Below are 24,872 nucleotides of genomic sequence, written 5' to 3' on the forward strand. Positions count from 1 at the left end.
CTCCCTGTTTCTCTCCACTCTCATCAGTGATCTCCCTTAAACATAGCACTGATTTTCCTTTTTGACAATCCAGTGGTTTTTAGTATGTCTACAGAGTTGTGCAATAATCACCACAATCAATTTTAGAACATGCTTATCATCCCCCAAATAAACTCCTGTCCCTTAAATATCATGTCCCAGTCCTTCCATCTCACCATCCAGTACTAGGCAAACACAAGTCTCCTTTCTATCCCTATGGATTTCCCTATTCTGGACATTTCACGTAAACGGAATCATATACTATGTGGTCTTTTTGTGGCAGGCTTCTTTCCCTTAGCATACTGTTCTCAAGGACCATCTATGTTGTAGTATGTACGGATACCACATTTTGTCTGTTCATCAGCTGATGGGCCCTTGGATTGTTTCTACCTTTAGACTATTAGGAATATTGCTGTGTGTACATTCATTTACAGGTTTTCATGTGAGCATGTTTTCATTCTTTTGGGTATAAACTTAGGGATGGAATTGGTGGATCATAATATAACCCTATGTTTAACTCTTTAAGGAACTGCCACACTATTTTCCAAAATTAATGCACTATTGTACATTCCCACCAATGGACTTCTGGGGTTCCAATTTCTACACATTCTCACCAACACTTGTTACTGTCTTTTCTATCATAGCTAAATGAGTAGGTGTGAAGCAGGGTCCCTTACAATTTTGATTTGCATGCCCTTATGACCATGACTTTGCTGGAGCAGCCGTGAAGAGATACCCCATGTCCAAGGTAAGAAAAACCCAAATAAGACGGTAGGTGTTGTGAGAGGGCTTCAGAGGGCAGACGCACTGAAACCATAATCACAGAAAACTAGCCAATCTGATCACACGGACCACAGCCTTGTCTAACTCAATGAAACTAAGCCATGCTGTGTGCGGCCACCCAAGATGGGCGGGTCATGGTGGAGAGGTCTGACAGAATGTGGTCCACTGGAGAAGGGAATGGCAAACCACTTCAGTATTCTTGCCTTGAGAACCCCATGAACAGTATGAAAAGGCAAAATGATAGGATACTGAAAGGGGAACTCCCTGGGTCAGTAGGTGCCCAATATGCTACTGGAGATCAGTGGAAAAATAACTCCAGAAAGAATGAAGGGATGGAGCCAAAGCAAAAACAATACCCAGTTGTGGATGTCACTGGTGATATAAGCAAGGTCTGATGCTGTAAAGAGCAATATTGCATAGGAACCTGGAATATCAGGTCCATGAATCAAGGCAAATTGGAAGTGGTCAAACAGGAGATGGCAAGAGTGAACATTGACATTCTAGGAATCAGCGAACTAAAATGGACTGGAATGGGTGAATTTAACTCAGATGACCATTATATCTACTACTGTGGGCAGGAATCCTTTAGAAGAAATGGAGTAGCCATCATGGTCAACAAAAGAGCCCAAAATGCAGTACTTGGATGCAATCTCAAAAATGACAGAATGATCTCTGTTCATTTCAAAGCAAACCATTCAATATCACGGTAATCCAAGCCTATGCCCCAACCAGTAACGCTGAAGAAGCTGAAGTTGAATGGTTCTATGAAGACCTACAAGACCTTTTAGAACTAACACCCAAAAAAGATGTCCTTTTCATTATAGGGGACTGGAATGCAAAAGTAGGAAGTCAAGAAACACCTGGAGTAACAGGCAAATTTGGCCTTGGAATATGGATTGAAACAGGGCAAAGGCTAATAGAGTTTTGCCAAGAGAACACATTGGTCATAGCAAACACTCTCTTCCAACAACACAAGAGAAGACTCTACACATGGACATCACCAGATGGTCAACACCGAAATCAGATTGATTATATTCTTTGCAGCCAAAGATGGAGAAGCTCCATACAGTCAGCAAAAACAAGACCAGGAGCTGACTGTGGCTCAGATCATGAACTCCTTACTGCCAAATTCAGACTTAAATTGAAGAAAGTGGGGAAAACCACTAGACCATTCAGGTATGACTTAAATCAAATCCTTATGAGTATACAGTGGAAGTGAGAAATAGATTTAAGGGACTAGATCTGATAGAGTGCCTGATGAACTATGGACGTAGGTTCGTGACATTGTACAGGAGACAGGGATCAAGACCATTCCCATGGAAAAGAAATGCAAAAAAGCAAAATGGCTGTCTGGGGAGGCCTTACAAATAGCTGTGAAAAGAAGAGAAGTAAAAGGCAAAGGAGAAGAGGAAAGATATAAGCATCTGAATGCAGAGTTCCAAAGAATAGCAAAGAGAGATAAGAAAGTCTTCCTCAGCGATCAATGCAAAGAAATAGAGGAAAACAACAGAATGGGAAAGACTAGATATCTCTTCAAGAAAATTAGAGATACCAAGGGAACATTTCATGCAAAGATGGGCATGATAAAGGACAGAAATGGTATGGACTTAACAGAAGCAGAAGATATTAAGAAGAGGTGGCAAGAATACACAGAAGAACTGTACAAAAAAGAGCTTCATGACCAAGATAATCACGATGGTGTGATCACTCACCTAGAGCCAGATATCCTGGAATGTGAAGTCAAGTGGGCCTTAGAAAGCATCACGATGAACAAAGCTAGTGGAGGTGATGGAATTCCAGTTGAGCTATTTCAAATCCTAAAAGATGATGCTGTGAAAGTGCTGCATTCAATATGCCAGCAAATTTGGAAAACTCAGCAGTGGCCACAGGACTGGAAATGTCAGTTTTCATTCCATTGCCAAAGAAAGGTAATACCAAAGAATTCTCAAACTACCGCACAATTGCACTCATCTCACACGCTAGTGAAGTAATGCTCAAAATTCTCCAAGCCTGGCTTCAGCAATACGTGAACTGTGAACTTCCAGATGTTCAAGCTGGTTTTAGAAAAGGCAGAGGAACCAGAGATCAAATCACCTACATCCTCTGGATCATTGAAAAAGCAAGAGAGTTCCAGAAAAACATCTATTTCTGCTTTATTGACTATGCCAAAGCCTTTAACTGTGTGGATCACAATAAACTGCGGAAAATTCTGAAAAAGATGGGAATACCAGACCACCTGAACTGCCTCTTGAGAAACCTATATGCAGGTCAGGAAGCAACAGTTAGAATTGGACATGGAACAACAGACTGGTTCCAAGGGAAAAGGAGTATGTCAAGGCTGTATATTGTCACCCTGTTTATTTAATTTATATGCAGAGTACATCATGAGAAACGCTGGGCTGGAAGAAGCACAAGCTGGAATCAAGATTGCCGGGAGAAATATCAATAACCTCAGATATGCAGATGACACTACCCTTATAGCAGAAAGTGAAGAGGAACTCAAAAGCCTCTTGATGAAAGTGAAAGAAGAGAGTGAAAAAGTTGGCTTAAAGCTCAACATTCAGAAAACTAGTATCATGGCACCTGGTCCCATCACTTCATGGGAAACAGTGGAAACAGTGTCAGACTTTATTTTTTTGGGCTCCAAAATCAGTGCAGATGGTGATTGCAGCCATGAAATTAAAAGACGCTTACTCCTTGGAAGGAAAGTTGTGACCAACCTAGATAGCATATTGAAAAGCAGAGGTATTACTTTGCCAACAAAGGTCCATCTAGTCAAGGCTATGGTTTTTCCAGTAGTCATGTATGGATGTGAGAGTTGGACTGTGAAGAATGCTGAATGCTGAAGAATTGATGCTTTTGAACTGCGGTGTTGGAGAAGACTCTTGAGAATCCCTTGGACTGCAAGGAGATCCAACCAGTCCATCCTAAAGGAGATCAGTCCTGGGTGTTCATTGGAAGGACTGATGTTGAAGCTGAAACTCCAATACTCTGGCCACCTTTTGCAAAGAGTTGACTCATTGGAAAAGACCCTGATGCTGGGAGGGATTGGGAGCAGGAGGAGAGGGAACAACAGAGGATGAGATGGCTGGATGGCATCACCGACTCAATGGACATGAGTTTGAGTGAACTCCGGGAGTTGGTGATGGACAGGGAGGCCTGGTGTGCTGTGATTCATGGGGTTGCAAAGAGTCGGACACGACTGAGCCACTGAACTGAGCTGATGACTAATGATGCTGAGTATCTTTTCATGTATTTCTTGGCAATTTGTATATCTTCCTTAGAGATATACTGATTCATATCCTTTGCTCATTTTTTAGTTGAATTTTTTTCTATCAAAAATTTTTCTTTTCTTATGATGTCTTTCCTTGGTTTTAGTAACAGGGTAATTGTGGTCTCATAGAACAAGCTGGGACATGGTCTCTCATCTTCGCATTTTTGGAAGAATTCATGAAGAACTGGTACTAACTCTTCTGTTTGGTAGAATTCACCCCGTGAAGTCAACACTGATTTTTTTTTTTTTTTTACCTTTCTGTTAAAAACTCTTTAATGGTTACCAATTATTAATGAATTAGATGCAACATCCCATATTGCACCCTCTATAATGTCACAGTATGCATTCCCTGTCTTATGTTCTACTATTCCCAACTAGCATCCCACTGGTTACACCAATAGGTAACTTGACCACAGGCTGTCCTGCCTCTTGCCTTGACTTTGCTTCTCTTGTACTTGTGTGTCTTACTAGTCAGATGGCCATTCCCCATAAGGCATCTCAAATCCAGGACTTTCCAGGCAGTCCAGTGGTTAAGACTATACACTGCCACTGCAGGGATGTGCGTTCGATCCTGGTCAGAGAACTAAGATCCCTCAGGCCAAAAAAGGCGTGTCAAATCCATGTATACCTTGAAACCTTTTCTTGACTCTCCTGTTAAATTAGTTTGGCTTTTCTTGGAATATTTGGACCAACTTCCTCTAATAGCCATTTAAATAAAAACAGAAAACTCTCTTGATCTTCACAGTATAGGACTTTAAGTCTTCATAATAGATTTCCATACAGAAAAAGCCACCATAATGGGAAAGCCCCATTCCAGTTAAATTGGGACCTGTTAGTTACTCTGGTAGTGACAATTAACTATCAAATGCTTATATGGAATCCACTGTGAACAGTATTTCTCTGTGAGCTCTTTTTCCAATGTTCAAATAATTAAAAAGAATTTTTGCTTGAGGAACTGATTATGAATGACTTCTCTGTGTTTCACCATATTTCTGAGGAAAATTTGTCTTTAAAAAAAATTGATTCAGTACTGGGAGAGGTTCTGCATGCCTTTTTGCTGACTTTCCAAGTCTCAAAATAATGATCTTCACAGTAGGGAATACCAAAGAAGCTAATGGCAGAGTTACAATGCTAATCGTTTTCTAAAGACTACTTCTTCCAATAGCTAAAATAAAGTTTTTCAGTATTTTAAAGCTGCAATATAATTTTTTTGTTAAGAAACTGTATGGCCTTAGTAAATGTAGTATTATATATACATAAAACATTACTTTTCAAGTACATATGAAGATTGTATTTTCTTAATATAGTTTTAAAACGTTTATGAGGGGAAAAAAGGCTAAAAACCTTTTCCTGTTTTGCCATGTTTTGAGGGGATTACTAAATGAGTGAATTAAAATTTATGACAAAGTGAGTGCTCTACTAACATTGCTAATGTATGTGTTTGCTAAATTTCATTAAGATAAAATTTTATTTTAGTGATGCATGGGTTAAGAAGGAAACTCTTTTAGATAACATAATCAACAAACATCTCACAGATCTATACTATTATGTAAATATTGTGACTACAGCCATATTTTTAGCTGACTTCAACAATATTGCCAGTTTTATCTCAGCATTAGCTGTGGAGGTATGTTGGTAGTGCCTCTATTATTACTATCAGTCAAAAAATAATAATAGCTACATCCATTTATTGTCTCTTACTGTGTCCTAAGGGCTTCCCAGGCGGCCCTAGTGGTAAAGAACACGCCTGCCAATGCAGGAGACTTAAGAGATGCTGGGTTGATCCCTGGGATGTAGGCACTTATATTACCACCTACCTCACAATAAACCAAGGAATGTATTTAGATCAACTTGGATTAGATTCAGTTGTGAGTAACAGAAACCTAAGATAATGATGTCTTAAACAAGCAAGAATTTCATTCCTCTCATCCAAAGGTAGCAGTCTAGTGAAAGTGAAAGTGAAGTTGCTCAGTTGTATCCGACTCTTTGCGACCCCATGGACTGTAGCCTACCTGGATCCTCTGTTCATGGGATTTTTCCAGACAAGAATACTGGAGTGGGTTGCCATTTCCTTCTCCGGGAGATCATCCTGGCATTGTAGGCAGTCTAGGGCTGGTTCCAAAGTTCTGCTCCACAAAGTCCTTAGGGATCCAAACTCTTTCTCTCCCTAAGTGGCCACTAGCTGCCATGCCAACAGAAAGGAAAGGAATGAAGAAAAAAGGGGTGAAAGAAATGTACCAGCTTCCTTAGGAATGTTTCTACAACATGATATTTCATTTAGAGCTCATTGGCCAGAATCAAGTCATATAGGTGGGCAGCCATGTGCCCAATTAAAAGCTGGGGAATCTAAAACACAGAGAAAGGAAGGTAAGATATTGGGGGACAATTAGATTCCTTCTCTGTGACAATATTATTAATTCTATTTTATAGATAAGGATTTCCCTGACAGTCCAGTGGTTAAGAATCAACCTGGCAATGCAGCGGATGTGGGTTCAATCCCTGGTCCAGGAAGATCCCACGTGCCACGAGCCAACTAAGTCCAAAAGCCACAACTACTGAGTCAGAGCGCCTAAAACCTGTGCTCCACAATAAGAGAAGCCGCCACAGTGAGAAGTGTGAGCATTGCAAAGAAGAGTAGTCTCCACTCACCACAACTAGAGAAAGCCTGTGCATAGCAACGAGTGCAGCCACAAATAAATAAATAAATATTGTATAGATAAGAAATTTGAGCCTTAGAACTGCTAATTAAGTTGTCCAACATTCATCTGGTTAATACATGTTTCAGGGAAGATTTATAACTAGGTTTATCTAACCTGAAAGTTCTGTGCTATTGAAGCAGAAGCAAAAGGAATGGAGTAACAGTAATTACTTTTAGGAGCCTAGTAACATTGCCTTAAATCGTGTCTCAGATAGTTATTGCCATGTAACAAACCATGCCAAACTTAAACAATAAGCACTTATTTAGCTATAGGTTGATTGAGCAGTTTTGCTGATCTAAGACAGTGTTGGCTGATCTCTACCTAGAGATTGGCAGACAGCTGATCTAGAATTGCCTTGTCAGTGATAATCTGACATTGCTCCACACAGCTCTCACCCTCCAACAGGCTAGTGTTGGCTTGATCTCGTAACATGGCAGCAATGCAAGAACAGAAGCAATTGAAGCTTCTTGAGGCACTGGTTCGTGATGGGCTGAATGTTATTTCCACTGCATTCTATTAGCAAAGTAAATAATAAGACCAGCCCAAATTCTAGAGGTGAGGAAATAGTCTCCATCTCTTGATGAACTACAAGTCACATTGGAAAGAGCATGAATGCAGGAAACCACTTACAAACACAATATTTTCTTCTGCTACCCTGAACCTGGAGTATATCTAGGAAGTGATACAGAGAGAAAGAATCTGTGACTAAAGATTGCCTCATTGTCCTGTGAAATTGTAATTAGTCCTGAAGTGCATTTTTCTCTAAAACAGAATGTCCGTGTTAAATCTTAATTAAAGGTGTGTGGATATCTTCAGGTTTTTGAGAGAGAGAAAGAAAAGAGTTAGCTTTGTTTTCTGGATTGGACCAGTTCGTTATTCATTCGCTTAACAAAAAAGCACTGAGTCCCTACCATGTACTTAAGAACCTTTGCTAGGTACTGAGATATGATGATTAACAAATCCAGAAATGGGGCCCACTTTCCTGGGGTTTACCACTGGGGTTGGGGAGATGAGACATTAATTAATTTCACAAATGAATACTTTATGACAAAAATGCGAAGAGTGACATGAAGCAAAGATATATGACAGTAGGGGAGTTTGTAAAACAAAGCTGATCTGGTCTGGGGCATCCCTGAAGGCTTTTTTGAAGAGGATATGTTCAAATTGAGATGTGAAGGATAAGTTAGAATGACTGGTCAGAATGGCCATCATCAAAAAATCTACAAACAATAAATGCTGGAGAGGGTGCAGAGAAAATGGAACCCTCTTGCACTGTTGGTGGGAATGTAAATTGATACAGCCACTTTAGAGAATAGTATGGAGATTCATTAAAAAACTAAGAATAAAACTACCATATGGCCCAACAATCCTACTACTGGGCATATACCCTGAGGAAACCATAACTGAAAAATATACACATACCCCAATGTTCACTGCAGCACTATTTACAATAGCTAGGACATGGAAGCAACCTGGATGTCCACTGACAGATGAGTGGATAAAGAAGTTGTGGTACATATATATACAACAGGCTACTACTCAGCCATAAAAAGGAATGCATTTGAGTCAGTTCTAATGAGGTAGATGAACCTAGAGCCTATTACATAGAGTGAAGTAAGTCAGAAAGAGAAATACAAATATATATTAATGCATTTATATGGAATCTAGAAAGATGGTACTGATGAAACTATTTGCGGGGCAGCAATGGAGATGCAGACAGAGAACAGACTTATGGACACAGTGGGAGAAGGGGAGGGTGGGATGAATTGAGAGGATAGTATGGAAACATACATATTACCATATGTAAAACAGATAGCCAGTAGCTAATTTGCTGTATAACACAGGGAGTTCAAACCCAGTGCTCTGTGACAACCTACAGGGGTGTGATGGGGTGGGAGGTGGGAGGGAGGTTCAGGAGGGAGGGGACATGTATATATACCTATGGCTGATTAATGTTGATGTATGACAGAAACCAATACAATACCATAAAGCAATTATCTCCCAATTAAAAATAAATAAAAAATTTTAAAAAGCTTGTAGTGAGAGAAGACAGGGTTTCAGGCATTTAAAGGTCCTAAACTGGCAGTGAGTCCCGCACTTATGAAGGACTGAAATAAAGCCATTAGGGTTGAAATACAGAGTGGGAGGAAGCAGATGACAAAAGATGGAAGGGTTAATGACTGCTAGATTATGTTGGGCCTTAGGTGACTGTGAGAAACTATGTCTTAAATCAGACACAGAAAGATAAGTATCATATGATACTGCTTATATGTGGAATCTCAATAAAGGCTACAAATGAACTTATTTACAAAACAGAATTTGAGTCAAAGATGTAGAAAACAAACTTATACTTACCAGAAGATAAGCAGGGGAGAGATAAATTGGGAGACTGGGATTGACATATATATACTACTATATATAAAATAGATAATTAGTAAGGACCTTCAGTACAGCACAGGGAACTCTACTCAATATTCTGTAACAGCCTATATCAGAAAAGAATCTAAAAAAAGAGTGGATATATGTATATGTATAACGATTCGCTTTGCTGAACACCTGAAACTAAAACAACGTTGTAAATCAACTACACTCCAATAAAAAAAAATTTTTAAAGAGCCTTTGTTTTTACCTTCAGAACAAAAAGGAGTCATAGAGAATGACCTTGTTCTTTGCTGCTAAAGAATTTCATACCAGTAATTATTGGAAAGTTTACGTATCAAGCCAAAAGAGGAGCTTTGCCCTGACATGGTTCTGATTGAGTGAATTTTATTTGTGAAGTGTGTGTGTGTGTGTGTGTGTGTGTGACAGAAACATAGAGACTTGGACACAGAAGGAAAGACACAGAGGGCTGGGTGTGGTGGCTCATTCCTACATCTGAGCAGTTGTCTGGGCTGATTTTCGTTCAACAGTTATTTGACAGACATTTGACACTGCTGCCTCTTTAGAATAAGGTCTTTCATAATTCCCTCCCATTTCCCTGCATGATTTCTGTCCATCACTGGGTAAGCAGAATTATTCCTAATGGATTTTTGATTTGTTCTTTGGAGCCCCCATTTTTAGTAAGCACACAAAAAACTATTCATTCACATTGCTACCTTATACTAAACGTTCTTTGTTAAGTTAAAGTCTACAGGCTGGGTAGCATAAATAGCAAAGAAAAAAATTCACTGTACGCCAGTTCTAAGAATCTGGCACCAAATGGTCCTCTAAGGTTTGTTTAAACAAGAAATGTATTAAAAGCGAGACATTTTTCATGGAGATGAGGGTCTTGACCGCAGAAACTTCCTCTTTGAGCCCTGGTCCTGGGGCCTTCCCCGGTGGCGCTAATGGTAAAGAATCTGCTTGCCAATGCAGGAGACCTGGATCTGATCCCTGGGTGGTGTCTATCCCCTAGAGAAGCAAATGGCAACCCACTCCAGTATTCTTTCCTGAGAAATCCCATGGACAAAGGAGCCTGGTGGGCTACAGTCCCTGGGGTTGCAGAGAGTCGAATATGACTGAACAAAGATGAGCAGATGGCAGAGCTTTAAGGAGCCTGTCAGTGAAGTTTCCCTTCAGAGAAGAGCCAATGAGAAGATGCTTCACTTTGGACATTCTACATCTTTTCTCTTTTCTGAGGAGAGTTTCAGCTTTTTTAGGCTTAGCCCATGCCAATACTGGAGAAGAGGGTCAGAGAAAAGCAGCTGGAAGTGAAAATTATTTACTTTAAACACTTAAATGGTTCTTCTGTGAAATTATGGCATTCAGTGGCTTTCAGTCCAATTGATCTTAATTTTCTAGCCACTTCACTACTAATTCGATCTTATAAAATAGCTTCACCATTAAGGACGCAGAGCTGGGGTCAGGACGTTGGTTTTCTGTTCTGCCCAGGATTGCATTGATCTTCTTTCCTCATCTTTTGCCCACTCCCTGCTGAGACCTCTGTCCATTCCCACCTTGCTGCAAATGATTGCTTAGGTGTTAATTTAATCATGAAATTTAATATTTTACCTCATATTTTGTTCTGAAGCATTTCTAGGCTTACAGGATGTTTAGAACTGACAGGGTCATTCATTCATTCAGTTATCTCATATTTGTGCTTTGTGCAAGGCATTGCCCCAGGCCCTCAGTAGCTTCCCTTCCAATAGTGGAGGTAGATACGCAGAAAAGCCATTATAACCCAGTCAAACAAATGCTATTATAGAAGCGTGAGCCTGTAATAGGGAAGAACAAATCTGGCTCCATATTGGATCTGTTTCTTTTACTTTAACCTTTGTATTCTATTGCTTTTGATACAAGTTAATTGTATTTCCTGTAGCCTGAAATATACAGGATAGCTCATTCTCAAGGCTCTGACCTTTAAAGGTATAAAACTTTCCCATTCATAGAGAGATTTAAAAAAAACTGCAGAACGGTGAGTAACATTTATCTTATTGGAGGTTTACAGGAACATCATGACCAGACCTATGTAGACTGCTGTTTAAGAACAAAGGACTCCAGCACCAGGAAGTTTGCAGCAACCAACCACACCCCTTCCCCTTTTAGAATAAAAGAAGCCTGGATTCTAACTTGGGTAAGATGGTTCTTTAGGACATTAGTCTACCATCTCAATCTGCTGGCTTTCTGAATAAAGTCACTATTTCTTGCCCCAACAACTCATCTCTCAATTTATTGGTCTATCATGTGGTAAGCAAAGGTCCATCTAGTCAAGGCTATGGTTTTTCCAGTGGTCATGTATGGATGTGAGAGTTGGACTGTGAAGAAAGCTGAGCGCCAAAGAATTGATGCTTTTGAACTGTAGTGTTGGAGAAGACTCTTGTGAGTCCCTTGGACTGCAAGGAGATCCAACCAGTCCATTCTAAAGGAGATCAGTCCTGGGTGTTCTTTGGAAGGACTGATGCTGAAACTGAAACTCCAGTACTTTGGCCACCTGATGCAAAGAGTTGACTCATTGGAAAAGACTCTGATGCTGGGAGGGATTGGGGGCAGGAGGAGAAGGGGACGACAGAGGATGAGATGGCTGGATGGCATCACCGACTCGATGGACGTGAGTTTGAGTGAACTTCAGGAGATGGACAGGGAGGCCTGGCGTACTGTGATTCATGGGGTCGCAAAGAGTCGGACACGACTGAGTGACTGAACTGAACATGCAGTAAGCAGTATGAGTTTAGATCAGTAACAAGCAAAGTACAGTGGGAAAAAAGGAGAAGTAGTTTCTTAGTCTATCAGGAGAAGACCGTGAAGACTTCCCAGAGCTGGCAGCAGCAGATCATATTCAGAAAACAGGTGTAGGAATAACGTTTCCATTGGAGAACAATGTGTACAAAGACATGGAGAAGCTGAGGGACCACGAGTAGCTAAGGACTGCTTTGAGTATGGTGTCAGCAGTGAAGCCATTGCCAATGACCTTGAAATGCTGGGGTAAAATCTTGAAGGACCTTGAATGTCTATGTGCAAATAGAAGAGAATTTATATTTTAAACTAGTAGTGATGGGAAAAGCATTGACGATCTTTTAGCAGATATTTTATGTTAGAATGTCCACTCTGAAACTGAGGGTTATGGATAGGGTAGGAGGTGGAATCAATGAGATTCAACTCGGGGAAATCTAGAAAGAGGCTAATGCAGTAGTCCCAGCAACAGTGAAAGTCTGAGCCAGGGCTCTAGGCATAAAGGGGAGAGATGTTTAGGACTGAAAGATTAACTGGGTGGGAAAGGGAAGAATATAAAATGAACCCAGGCTTTTCTGGCTTCACTAATGGGATGAAAGATTGTACCATTCACCTACACAAAATCTATATATTGTCATTCAGGGTTGAATGATGAATTCAGTTTTGTGCTTTCTAGGTTCTGATTAAAGACATGGGATCCTGGAAATATGCCGTGTGAAAAATCTGAGACAGGGTCAAGGACAGAATGGTGGGGTTTTTGCTGTTCAGTCACTAAGTTGTATATGACTTTGCAATCCCATGGACTGCAGCACACCATGCTTCCCTGTCCATCACCAACTCCTGGAGCTTACTCAAACTCATGTCCATTGAATCAGTGATGCCATCCAACCATCTCATCCTCTCTTGTCCCCTTCTCCTCCTGCCTTCAATATTTCCCAGCATCAGGGTCTTTTCCAATGAGTCAGCTTGTCACATCAGGTGGCCAAAATATGGGAGTTTCAGCTTCAGCATCAGTTAATCCAATGAATATTCAGGACTGATTTCCTGTAGGATTGACTAGTTTGATCTCCTACAGGCCAAAGGACTCTCAAAAGTTCTCCAACACCACGGTTCAAAAGCATCAGTTGTTCAGTGCTCAGCTTTCTTTATAGTCCAACTCTCATCCATCAGTCCAGTTCAGTTGCTCAGTTGTGTCCAACTTTTTGCGACCCCAAGGACTGCAGCACGTCAGGCTTCCCTGTCCATCACCAACTCCCGGAATTTACTCAAACTCATGTCCATCGAGTCGGTGATGCCATCCAACCATCTCTCACATCCATACTCACATCCATAGGGTTGACTGGTTTGATCTCCTTGCTGTCCAGGGGACTCTCAGGTCTTCTCCAACACCACAGTTCAAAAGCATCAGTGGTGGAGTACTTCACACTTAAAGATTAGAGATGATGTCCTCAACTCTGAATAGATTCCAGGTCCTGCCCTAGATGATTTAGAACGTTCAGGAGAGGCTTAAGAATCTGTTTATAAAAAGCTCTTCAGGGGATTCTGATTAACAGCTAGAGCTGAGAGCCACAAATCAAATCCCACCCTATTCCAGGAAAGAGCTGGAGCCTGAGATTCATGTGGTGGAATGACTTTCCCAAGGTCACAGAGCTCCCTAGAAGCTAAATGCAACTCAGATTCCCAATCCACAATCCTTTGTCTGCAGGCTCACTTCTGCATTTAGATTTGATTGTCTTTGTCTTATTTAGATTTAAAAACCACTGGGGATGGTCTGCACTTCTATCTACTTTTTGTAAAATATGAAGTTATAATAGCAAGTCTGACTAAGCAGCAGATCTGGTGGACTGAGAGAGAGTTGTTTCTCACACGTTCATGCGACTAGTTTCCTAACAGTTCTATCTTTCACAGCACTCCTATTTGTAGAGAAAAAACATTATCAGTGACTCAGCCTCGATATTCTGCTAGTAGCTTTTTGCAGAACCTGGTGTTGGACCTAATATCTATAATCTAGACCATGGGAGGAAAAAAAAATGCCTCTATTTTTGTGGAAGAGAAACAGATCCAGAATCTGAAAGTCCCTAAGAATTTATGGATGATGCAGAAATAAATTCTGGTGGTGCTAACGGTAAAGAATCTACCTGCCACTGCAGGAGACGCAAGAGACACGGGTTCAGTCACAGGATCGGGAAGATATCCTAGAGAAGGAAATGGCAGCCCACTCCAGTATTCTTGCCTGGAAAATTCCATGGACAGAGGAGCCTGGTGGGCTACAGTCCATGGGGCCGCAAGGAGTCAGACACAACTGAGCGACTGAGCATACATGCAGAAATAAAGGACAAGATTGAGGTGTTTAGAAAAGCTGCGATCTCATTGACTGTGGGAGACCTTCTGTGAGTACCAGGATTTCTCTCTGGTTGTTCTGTGCTTTGGGGCATGTATCGCCCTTGGAATGAGTCACAAGAACATGACTTGCTTGTGTCAAAGAAAGGTAGCATAAGCAATGTGTATCACTTCTAGATGGAATAAACATGCCAAATACCTCCATCCTCCATGCTCTGTGACCCTGCCCCAGCAAACCTAGAAGCCTTGAGTTGAGGTGGTGGCACAACAAAATGGACCAACCTGGACCACGGAGTGACTCTGATGGTCAGAGTCCCTCTGATGACCAGTGTAGGAAATGTAGTATGAGTGGAAAAGAGAACTCAAAACTCTGGTTTTAAGTCATTGAGATTTGGAGATGATTTGTTATAGCAGTTTAATTTAATGTAATCTGACTAATGCACTGATCAACAGAAAATGCAAAGCAGGCAACGAAACACCCAAACCCTGAAGTGTCACAAACGGAAAGATCTCTGCAGGTTACAGTGGTCCTAGAAGGCAATGCTGATCAACTGAAATAATGGGACATAGACCGGATGCAGTTCAGCAAAAAAAAATTCAGGATTATGCACTTGGAGTTGAAAAGGGAACATGTTCAAAGGCAAGGTGCCAGCCACTCAAAGGCAGTTGGCTGGAAAATTAAAAGTATAGCTTTAGTGGATAGCCAGCTGACCGGGAGGAATTGTCACAACCCTGCAGTTCTGTTGATTGGAAAAAAAAAAAAAATGCAAGCAGAGAACTGTGGCAAATGAAAAGCATGTCTGTATCATGAGGTAATTGCTACACTGCTCTGCACAGATCAGAACTGTAACGGAGCTGGGCCAGCTCTGATTCTCCATCCCTCAATGGGATTCAGAGAATGTGGAGAGAGTTCAGAGAAAAGCAAAACAGTCATTCAGTGACCAGCAAAGAAGGGCTAAAGACCTGGAATGATTTACCCTAGAGAGAAAAAGCTTCAGGGTCACTTGAGAAGCATCAGCGCTGAACACAGACTTCAGAAGAGCCATGGCATAGAGGATGATGGCTGTGTTTTTCTCTGTTGCCAAGAATACAAAAAGAATGGGCTTATTAATGTTAAGCAAAAGGAAGAATTTCCTAACCCCAAGGCTTGTTTGACACCAGATAGCATGGGAGATTTCTCTCTGGAGGACACGACAAAGATCAATGTTCTTTTGATAGTTATGGATTCTCTGGGTCCTTCCTGAAGCAAAGGGATGGAAGGTTCACCATCTCGCTTTTCTGCCACGACCCAGGTGATGGATGATGTCCACTGGGCTACACACTCCCATGGGCATGCTGATGTTTTACGTAACTCCCAGTATGCTACTGGTGGCTGCACTTTTCCTTCTCTCAAGAAAACATCAGAAAACAAGAGAGAGCCGTATTGTGATCAGGATCACTGTAAATCCTCTTTTTAAAAAAAGGCAAATGTAAGTGTCAATTTTTTAAACTCTTGTTTGTAAAAATAACCTGTGGTGTGATAATTCAAGATTTATTTAACAAATGGTAATTGAGTCAGGTGTGTGTGTGTGTGTGTGTTGGGTAGGGGATGTCTAAGGCTAAATCAACATGCAGTTACAATACAGTGCAATACATGATATTATGTGGAAAACGTGACCTGTTGTGAGACCACGGGGAGGGGTTGACTAGGTGGTACTTGAAGGTCCAGGGAAGACATCAAAGAAAGGCATGTGTGAGGTGAAGTCCACAGTGGGAAGGAGAGAAAAGTTGGTCAATAGAGGAAAAAAGGGAAGAAAGCAGGAGAAAAAGCCTGTGTGAAAGCCTGGAGGCTGGACACATCTGGAGGAATAGAGAAATGGGAAAATACCTGAACACAGACCTGGGGTCAAGGCAAGTGGGTAATGACAAGAGACAAGGTAGGTTTGCAGGAGTGAGGGCACTTGGGGTGCTGTCTGCCACATTGAGAGGCTCAGTTCCCAGGAGCATCATGGGGCCAGCGGACTGTGATTTGTGGGGATGGACATGATCATGTTGATATTTCAGAAAGTTTACATATTTTTCTGGCAACCATGTAGAAAACTGATCATTGGAAACACTTTGAAATTAATCTGGCCTGGATTTGAATCTATGTTCTATATGATTCAGTTCAGTTCAGTCACTCAGTCATGTCCAACTCTTTGCGATCCCATGGACTGCAGCACGCCAGACTTCCCTGTCTATCACCAACTCCCGGAGTTTACTCAAGCTCATGTCCATTGAGTCAGTGATGACATCCAACCATCTCATCCTCTGTCGTCCCCTTCTCCTCCCACCTTCAATCTTTGCCAGCATCAGGGTCTTTTCAAATGAGTCAGCTCTTCACATCAGGTGGCCAAAGTATTGGAGTTTCAGCTTTAGCATCAGTCTTTCCAATGAATATTCAAGACTGATTTCCTTTAGGATGGACTGGTTGGATCTCCATGTTTTCCAAGGGACTCTCAAGAGTCTTCTCCAACACCACAATTCAAAAGCATCAGTTCTTTGGTGCTCAGCTTTCTTCACAGTCCAACTCTCACATCCATACATGACTACTGGAAAAACCATAGCTTTGGCTAGATGGATCTTTGTTGGCAAAGTAATGTCTCTTCTTTTTAATATGCTGTCTAGGTTGGTCATAGCTTTTCTTCCAAGGAACAAGTGTCTTTTAATTTCATGGCTGAAGTCACCATCTGCAGTGATTTTGGAGCCCCCCAAAATAAAGTCTGACACTGTTTCCACTGTTGCCCCATCTATTTGCCATGAAGTGATGGGACCAGATGCCATGATCTTAGTTTTCTGAATGTTGAGTTTTAAGCCAGCTTTTTCACTCTCCTCTTTCACATTAATCAAGAGGGTTTTTAGTTCCTCTTCACTTTCTGCTGTAAGGGTAGTGTCATCTGCATATCTGAGGTTATTGATATTTCTCCCAGCAGTCTTGATTCCAGCTTGTGCTTCATCCAGCCCAGCATTTCTCATGATATACTCTGCATATAAGTTAAATAGGCAGGGTGACAATATACAGCCTTGACGTACTCCTTTCCTGATTTGGAACCAGTCTGTTGTTCCATGTCCCGTTCTAACTGTTGCTTCTTGACCTGCATACAGATTTCTCAGGAGGCAGGTCAGGTGGTCTGGTATTCCCATCTCTTTATGAATTTTCCACAGTTTGTTGTGATTCACACAGTCAAAGGCTGTGGCATAGTCAAAAAAGCAGAAGTAGATATATTTCTGGAACTCTCTTGCTTTTTTGATGATCCAACAGATGTTGGCAATTTGATCTCTGGTTCTGTATGATTAGCTGTAAAATTTTTGGCAAGTTAATCTTGTTGAATCTCAGTTTCCTCATCTGTAAAACAGACATCATAATGTCTGGCAGAGTGTCTCTGGGAATAAACTTAAGAACTGTATGGAATAGGCCTGCCTGATCCCGAGATGAGTGCTCAACGAACTTCGGCTCCCTTCCCTACAAATTTATATTCAATTAGCAAATGATAACGGTATTTGCCATAGTGCAGAATCAAACACTTTTTTTCATTTGAGAGTGATTATCGCAGGGGTTGGGCTTCCCCAGTGGCTCAGTGGTAAAGAATCCATCTGCAATGTAGGGAATGCAGGGGACTTGGGTTCGTTCTTGGAGAAGGTGATGGCACCCCACTCCAGTACTCTTGCCTGGAAAATCCCATGGACAGAGGAGCCTGGTAGGCTGCAGCCCATGGGGTCGCTAGAGTCGGACACAACTGAGCGACTTCACTTTCACTTTTCACTTTCATGCACTGGAGAAGGAAATGGCAACCCACTCCAGTGTTCTTGCCTGGAGAATCCCAGGGACGGGGGAGCCTGGTGGGCTGCCGTCTATGGGGTCGCACAGAGTCGGACACTACTGACGCGACTTAGCAGTGGGTTCGTTCTCAGGGTCAGGAAATTCCCCTGAAGGAGGAAGTAGAAATCTGCTCCAGTATTCTTGCCTCAGGAATCCCATGGACAGAGGAGCCTGGCAGGGTAGAGTCCATAGCGTGGCAAAGAGTCAGAAACAACAGAGCGATGGAACACACACTCGCTCACATCACAGGGGTAGTTTCTGAATCCTCTGGACACGATAGAGATCAGACTAGATTTTCCTGCAGCTCTTTAACCATTTTTGTGGTTCTTCGTAGAATCCTTTCCAGTTTTTTAAAAATTGCTCTTCAGTTGTGGAGACCACAGCTAGATTAGTCATCGGAGAGAATTTGTGATTATTAGATCAACATCGTGTAGTCACTCTCGCTGTTCCCTAGCCATATAAACCCAGTCAGCTGGTCCCAGCTGACCAATAGGTTGTGTTCCAGGAGTTCAATAGTATGTGGGTTGTTTGGAACACAGAAAGCCTTTCCCCATAGAAACAGAATTATAGATAGTGGCTTATTTCCCAGGCCATTGCATAAAAATCTACTTAATGCATACAGAGCTGAACCAGGACCTGGCAGTAACAGTCACTAAAGCCCTTGACTTGCCTAAGTCCCAGTGGGACTCCTAGTGCCATGGAGTCCTGAGAGCCTCTGAACCCTTGCAACTCCAAGACCTCTGAGTGAGGTAAGAAATGGGCTGACAGCCTTTTCAGAAACCATAATTTGCAACGTTATTTCGAAGAACACTTCTTTGAACTAGATTTTTACCTGCAATTGGGGCTATTAGCATATAAGCAAGTAATCAAGAATTACCTTATGATAAGGGGCTTCCCTGATGACTCAGATGGTAAAGTATCCACCTGCGATGCAAGAGACCCAGGTTCAATCCTGGGTTGGGAAGATCTCCTGGAGAACGGAATGGCTACCCATTCCAGTATTCTTCCCTGGAGAATTCCATGGACAGAGGAGCCTGGTGGGCTATAGCCATTGGGTCACAAAGAGTTGGATACTACAGAGCGACTAACATACACACACACTCCTTATGATAAATACGCCTACAATATGCTGGACACTTTTCCTAAATCTACCTTAGTTATTTTTAATCCTCATGATAATCTTATAAGAAAAATACTCTTCTCGTTTTGCTGGTGTCTTGAGAAGATTTTGCATGGCCCTGGAACAGGCAGGTAGAAGGTGGTGAGAGAGATGTGGGAGCCAGGCATACATGCAAAGCTGAGAGCTTTTCACTGCACAACACTGCCTCCCAGTGGAGTGTACTTGACACATACCCCAGAGTCAGTAAATCAACCATGTATGATCTCCCCTTGAAGTAACAAGTTCTTCATTCATACATCTAACAAAGAATCTTTGAGTGCTTCCAGTGAGTGAGGCCTTGGGAACGCAAAATCAAATTAGACTTGGTGCTCTTACAGAGTAGTTGAGAAAACGAACAAGTAAATCAAGGGTTGAAATCAATGAGACAAGAATATGATCAAATTAAAAAAAAAAAAATTACCCAGAAACCCAGAAGAGAAATTAATCAGACTCAGGTGGTTGTGATGCTAACCCAGAAAGGCTTCCTGGAGAAGGTGAGATGAGCTGAGTTTTGAAGAATGAGTTGGAGTTAGATGTAAATCTCATGACAAAGGGTTGAAAGATTGTCCTATTCAGAAGGATCAGCATATTTAATTGCACAGGGACACTGAACACATCAAAAATATGTCAAGCAGGGATTTCCCTGGTGGTTCAGTAGCTAAGACTCTGCACTATCAATGCAGAGAGCCCAGGTTCGATCTCTGATCAGGGAACTAGATCCCACGTGCTGTAACTAAGACCCAAGGCAGCCAAATAAATAAATATAAAAATAAATATCTTTAAATATGTTAAGTATTTCTTTGACCCATCTGATTTGTGATACGTCAGCACAATGCAAACATGGAGTAGCTGATAATTTACCTTGTGGGACAGTAGGCAAGTGAAAATAGCATTTATTATAGCTTTTTGTAAAAAAAAAAATTATGTATTTGGCTATGCTGGGTCTTAGTTGCAGCATGCAGGATCTAGTTCCCTGACAAGGGATCAAACCTGGGCCCCCTGCATTGGGAGCACAGAGTCTTAGCCACCGGACCACCAGGGAAGTCCCTATTATAGTTTAATTTGCCTTTATTTCACAGTGATTTTTTAGATTCTTTATATATATAATTATATATACATGTATTTCTTTCGTGAACGGTGTATATGTTATTGATTTCTCTATTGGGCATTTTGGAGAAGGAAATGGCAACCCACTCCACTATTCTTGCCTGGAGAATCCCAGGGACGGGAGAGCCTGGTGGGCTGCCGTTTCTGGGGTTGCACAGAATCGGACATGGCTGAAGCGACTTAGCAGCAGCAGCATTGGGCATTTTGGTCATTCAAATGTTTGATTTGCAAGGAAAAAAACCACTAATTTGAAAAGAAACCTGTACCCATGTTCACTGCAGCATTATTGACAATAGCCAAGAATTGGAAACAAACTGTGCCATCATTGGATGAATGGATAAAGAAGCTGTGATGCACACACACAGGCACAATGGAAAATTTAAAACAAATGGAAATATAAACGGAAAAATAAAAAGAGAGGGAAATCTTGCCATTTGTGACACATGGGTGGAACTTGAGGGCATAATGTTAAGTGAAATAAGTGAGACAGAGAAAAACAAAGACAGTATGATCTCACTTACATGTGAAACCTAAAATAAAAATAAAAACATCTTGAACTCATAGACACACAAACAGATAGGTGGTTGCCAGAGACAGGGGGTGGTGAGTGGGAAAAATGGGTGAAGGTAGTTGAAAGCTACGAAGTTCCAGTTATAAAATAAATGTCACTGGCATAAAACATACAGCCTAGTAATCATGGTTAATAATACTGTGCTGTAAATTTGAAAGTTGCTGAAAGAATAGATCTTTAAAATTCTCGTCACAAGAAATAAATGTGTATCTATATATAGTGATGGATATTAACTAGATTTACCGTGGTGATCATTTTGCAATATTTACAAATACTGAATCATTATGTTGTACCTCTGCCACTAATACAATGTTACATGTCAATCTTACCTCAATTAAAGCATTGATTTGTAACAGCTCCTAACTCATTGTATGATCTTTTTATCTTTCAATTAAAAAAAAAAAATCCTTTCCTAAAAACCTTCCCCAACTTGAACTATTTTTTAAAACTTAGGTTCTCATTTTACCTTCACATCTTTGATCCAGCTGAAATTTGGTCCACTCAGTGTAAAGAATCTGGTAGTAATGCCACTATATTTCCCATCCTGCCTTGCAGCTTTTTGCCCTCAAGGTTGGGAGCCAGGAGCCAGGCTCCACAGGTGAGCCTTGAGCAGAGATGGGCTTCACCTCAAGTGACAGGAGTCTAAGAAAGCTGGGGCCGATACGTATGGGCTGCAGCTGGGGGGAGGGTAGTCGTTCACTCTGGCAGGATGGAGATGAAAGCAACTCAGACCAAGGAGCTGAGAGCGACTCCAGAAACAGTCTAAGCTGCCTGGTGCCTCTTCACCACATGCCCCCCGGCCCCCGACTCCATTTCTGTTGAATGAGAAAACCTGGTCTTTGATGCAGGCAGCAATAAACCTGCTACAGGAGAGTGAGCTCACAGAGAGCCAACCACACACACACACACACACACACACACACACATACACACATGCACACATTCCTCAACAAAAGAAAATAAACAAAACAAATATTCCAAAGCACAAGACGAAAATTAGCACTAAGGAAACCAACACACGGAAAGGGGGAGAGAGAAATTGGGAGATTGAGATTGACATATATGCACTACTGTATATAAAATAGATAACTATTAAAAACCTACTGTATAGCCCAGGGAACTCTACTCAACACCCTGTAATAATCTGCATGGGTAAAGAATCTTAAAAAAGAGTGAATCTCTGTATATGCATGATGGGTTCACTTTGCTGTTCACCTGAAACCAACACAACATTGCAAATCAACTATACTCCAGTAAAAATTAATTAAAAATAATAATTCAATAGGGTTTAGACAGGAAAATCAAAATATGTTTTGAAAATCAATAATTCTATATTTCCAAAGCAAGTGACATTTAAAATTTGTAAAACAGAAAAAAAAAAAAACCCAGAAAGCTGACACACTAAACAAGGTAATTTAACTACTACTAAAAAAAAAAAAAAAAAAACACTGGCAGCCTTTCCAGCAAAATCTCTTTCAATCTATGAGGACTTGTCTCATTGTACCTTCAGCTGTGCTCACTCACTCCCCAGATAACTAAGCCACTTCTCTGCTCCTACCCTCCTCATCTCTGTATGGCATTACCCTTCCAACCACCCCTCCTCAACCCCCCAAACCCTTGGCTGTTTGAAAACCCCTACATGCTCTACCTCATTTGTGAATGCTCCCCTTAGCTTCTTGTTCAAGCTTAACATGGACACCCACCCCCGAAGGTCACTGCTACCCAATCACTCTCTTCCCAACCCCCACCTCCTGTACCCTGGCACTCCTGAGCCTGAAGCTGTACTCCTCTTCCCTCATTGATGCTTCCAGGCCATTCCCCACATCCTGCCTAGATTCATCCAGCTTTAACCTCATATCATCAGACTATGTCACCCACTATCCACAACTTCATGCATTGGAGAAGGAAATGGCAGCCTACTCCGGTGTTCTTGCCTGGAGAATCCCAGGGACAGGGGAGCCTGGTGGGCTGCCATCTATGGGGTCACACAGAGTCGGACACGACTGAAGTGACTTAGCAGCAGCATCCACAACCCCTTGGGCCGTATTATCACTTGGTTAAGTAATTGGAGCTCCCAGCTCACTGTCAGTCTCTTCAAGTTCATTCCTGTCTTGGTTCTCGGTGATTTTTAACATACACACTGATGGTCACTTCCATACCCAGGCCTCTCAGAATCTTGAGCCCCCCATATCATCTCCCCTTCCCCATCTGCACTTACCTCTGTGGTCATTCTCTAGACTTTCTCGATACCAGTCACCATGACCCCTCCAGGCACTGCACTCTCTGAGACCTCCTGTCTCTTCAGCTTGCTTTTTAAAACACTGAAGTGTGTGACATATAACATCATATTAGTCACAAGTGTACAACACAATGATTTGTACATTTGTACAATGATTTGTATAGCATGATAATATATACATAATCATTTGTATATATTACAAAATGATCACCCCAATAAATCGAGTTAACATCTATTACCACATATAGTTACAATTTTTTTCCCTGTGATGAGAACTTTTAAGACTCATTCTTTTAGCAGCTTTCAAATATGCAACACATTACTGTTAACTGTAGCCACAATGCCACACGTGACATCCCCAGGATGTATTTATAACTGGAAGTTTGTACCTTTTGACTCCTTTCATCTATTTCACCCATACCCCATTCCCCACCTCTGTCTGCTCTCTGTATCTAATGAACTTGTTTTTTTCCCCCAAGATTCTACATATAAGTGAGACATATAAGTCTTTGTCTCTCTCTCTCTCTGACTTATTTCACTTAGCGTAATGCCTTCAAGTTCTGTCCATATTGTCCCAAATGGCAAAATTTCTTCCTGTTTCATGACTGAATAATATTCCATTCATTATTTCTTTATCCATTCATCCACTGATGGTCACTTAGGTTGTTTCTGTATCTTGGCTATTTTAAATAATACAGCTATTTACATGGAGGTTCCAGCTCATTTTTCCTAGAAACTCAACCCCCATCTTTTCACTGCCCCATTCTCCCCCATACCTTCTCTTCTTATGCAAGTTAAATTCCATAGTCAAATAGTATAATTACCCCTTTGCATGTACTGTCAATTACCAAGGCCCTTTCTCACTTATACTAGAAATTTAATCAAATATTATATATTCTTTTGTGTCTGGCTTCTTTGCTCCATATTGTATTTATGAAATACTTCTTTTTGTTTGAGCAGTTTATTTTCATTTTGTACAGCACCCTGTAATATGAATACCCCACTACTTATTTCTTCATTATGCACTTGCTTTTGGCTAGTGCTCCTGTGAACATCCTACCACCTTCTGTGCCTACGTTTCTATTTGGACTGGAATTGCTGAGTCACAAGGAATGCACTTCTTCAGCTTTAATAGGTGATGCTAAACTGCTTCCTGGCAGTGGTACTAATTAATTTATAATCCCATTTGCAGTGTATGAAAGTTCCAGTGGCTAGCATTTTTTCTTACATTTGTATTGTCAATCCTTTTAATGTTAGCCATCCTGGTGAGATTGTAATTGTGTAACATTGGGATTTTAAATTTGCATTTCTTTGATTAAGGAGGTAAAGCACTTTCATACATATTTATTGGCCATTTAAAGAACAGTCTTGTGAAGTACCTTGCACATTTTACCAATGGGTTGTCTGTGTTTTCATGTTGATTTCTATGAGTTCTTCATAGGACTGTGAGTTAAATGTGTTGCAAATAACCTCTCCCATTCTGTTGCTTACCCTTTTATTCTCCTGCTTTTTTGATGAATAAGAAGTCTTAATTTTAGGGAACTCTCATTTATCAATCTTTTCCTCTGTGGTTAAGAGTCTGTGGTTTTGAGTACTATTTAAGAAATCTTTTTCTACCCTGAGGTTATGAAGTTAATCTATATTCTCTTCTAGATTTATTTTGTTGCCTTTCACATTTGAATCTACAAATATTCTG

General features: G+C 41.1%; 1 long non-coding RNA gene across 2 annotated transcripts in view; it reads right to left on the reverse strand.

The window, feature by feature from the left end:
* The window catches only part of LOC132342202 (uncharacterized), a 119,114-nt gene that overhangs the window by 79,681 nt on the left and 14,561 nt on the right, over positions 1-24,872 (reverse strand). For both annotated transcript variants that reach the window (XR_009490498.1, XR_009490497.1), the window contains exon 3: positions 23,156-23,258. This is a non-coding gene — a long non-coding RNA (uncharacterized lncRNA). The remainder of the gene's footprint in view (positions 1-23,155; positions 23,259-24,872) is intronic.

Source organism: Bos taurus, chromosome 14 (assembly GCF_002263795.3).
Source record: "Bos taurus isolate L1 Dominette 01449 registration number 42190680 breed Hereford chromosome 14, ARS-UCD2.0, whole genome shotgun sequence".
Lineage (NCBI taxonomy): Eukaryota > Metazoa > Chordata > Mammalia > Artiodactyla > Bovidae > Bos > Bos taurus.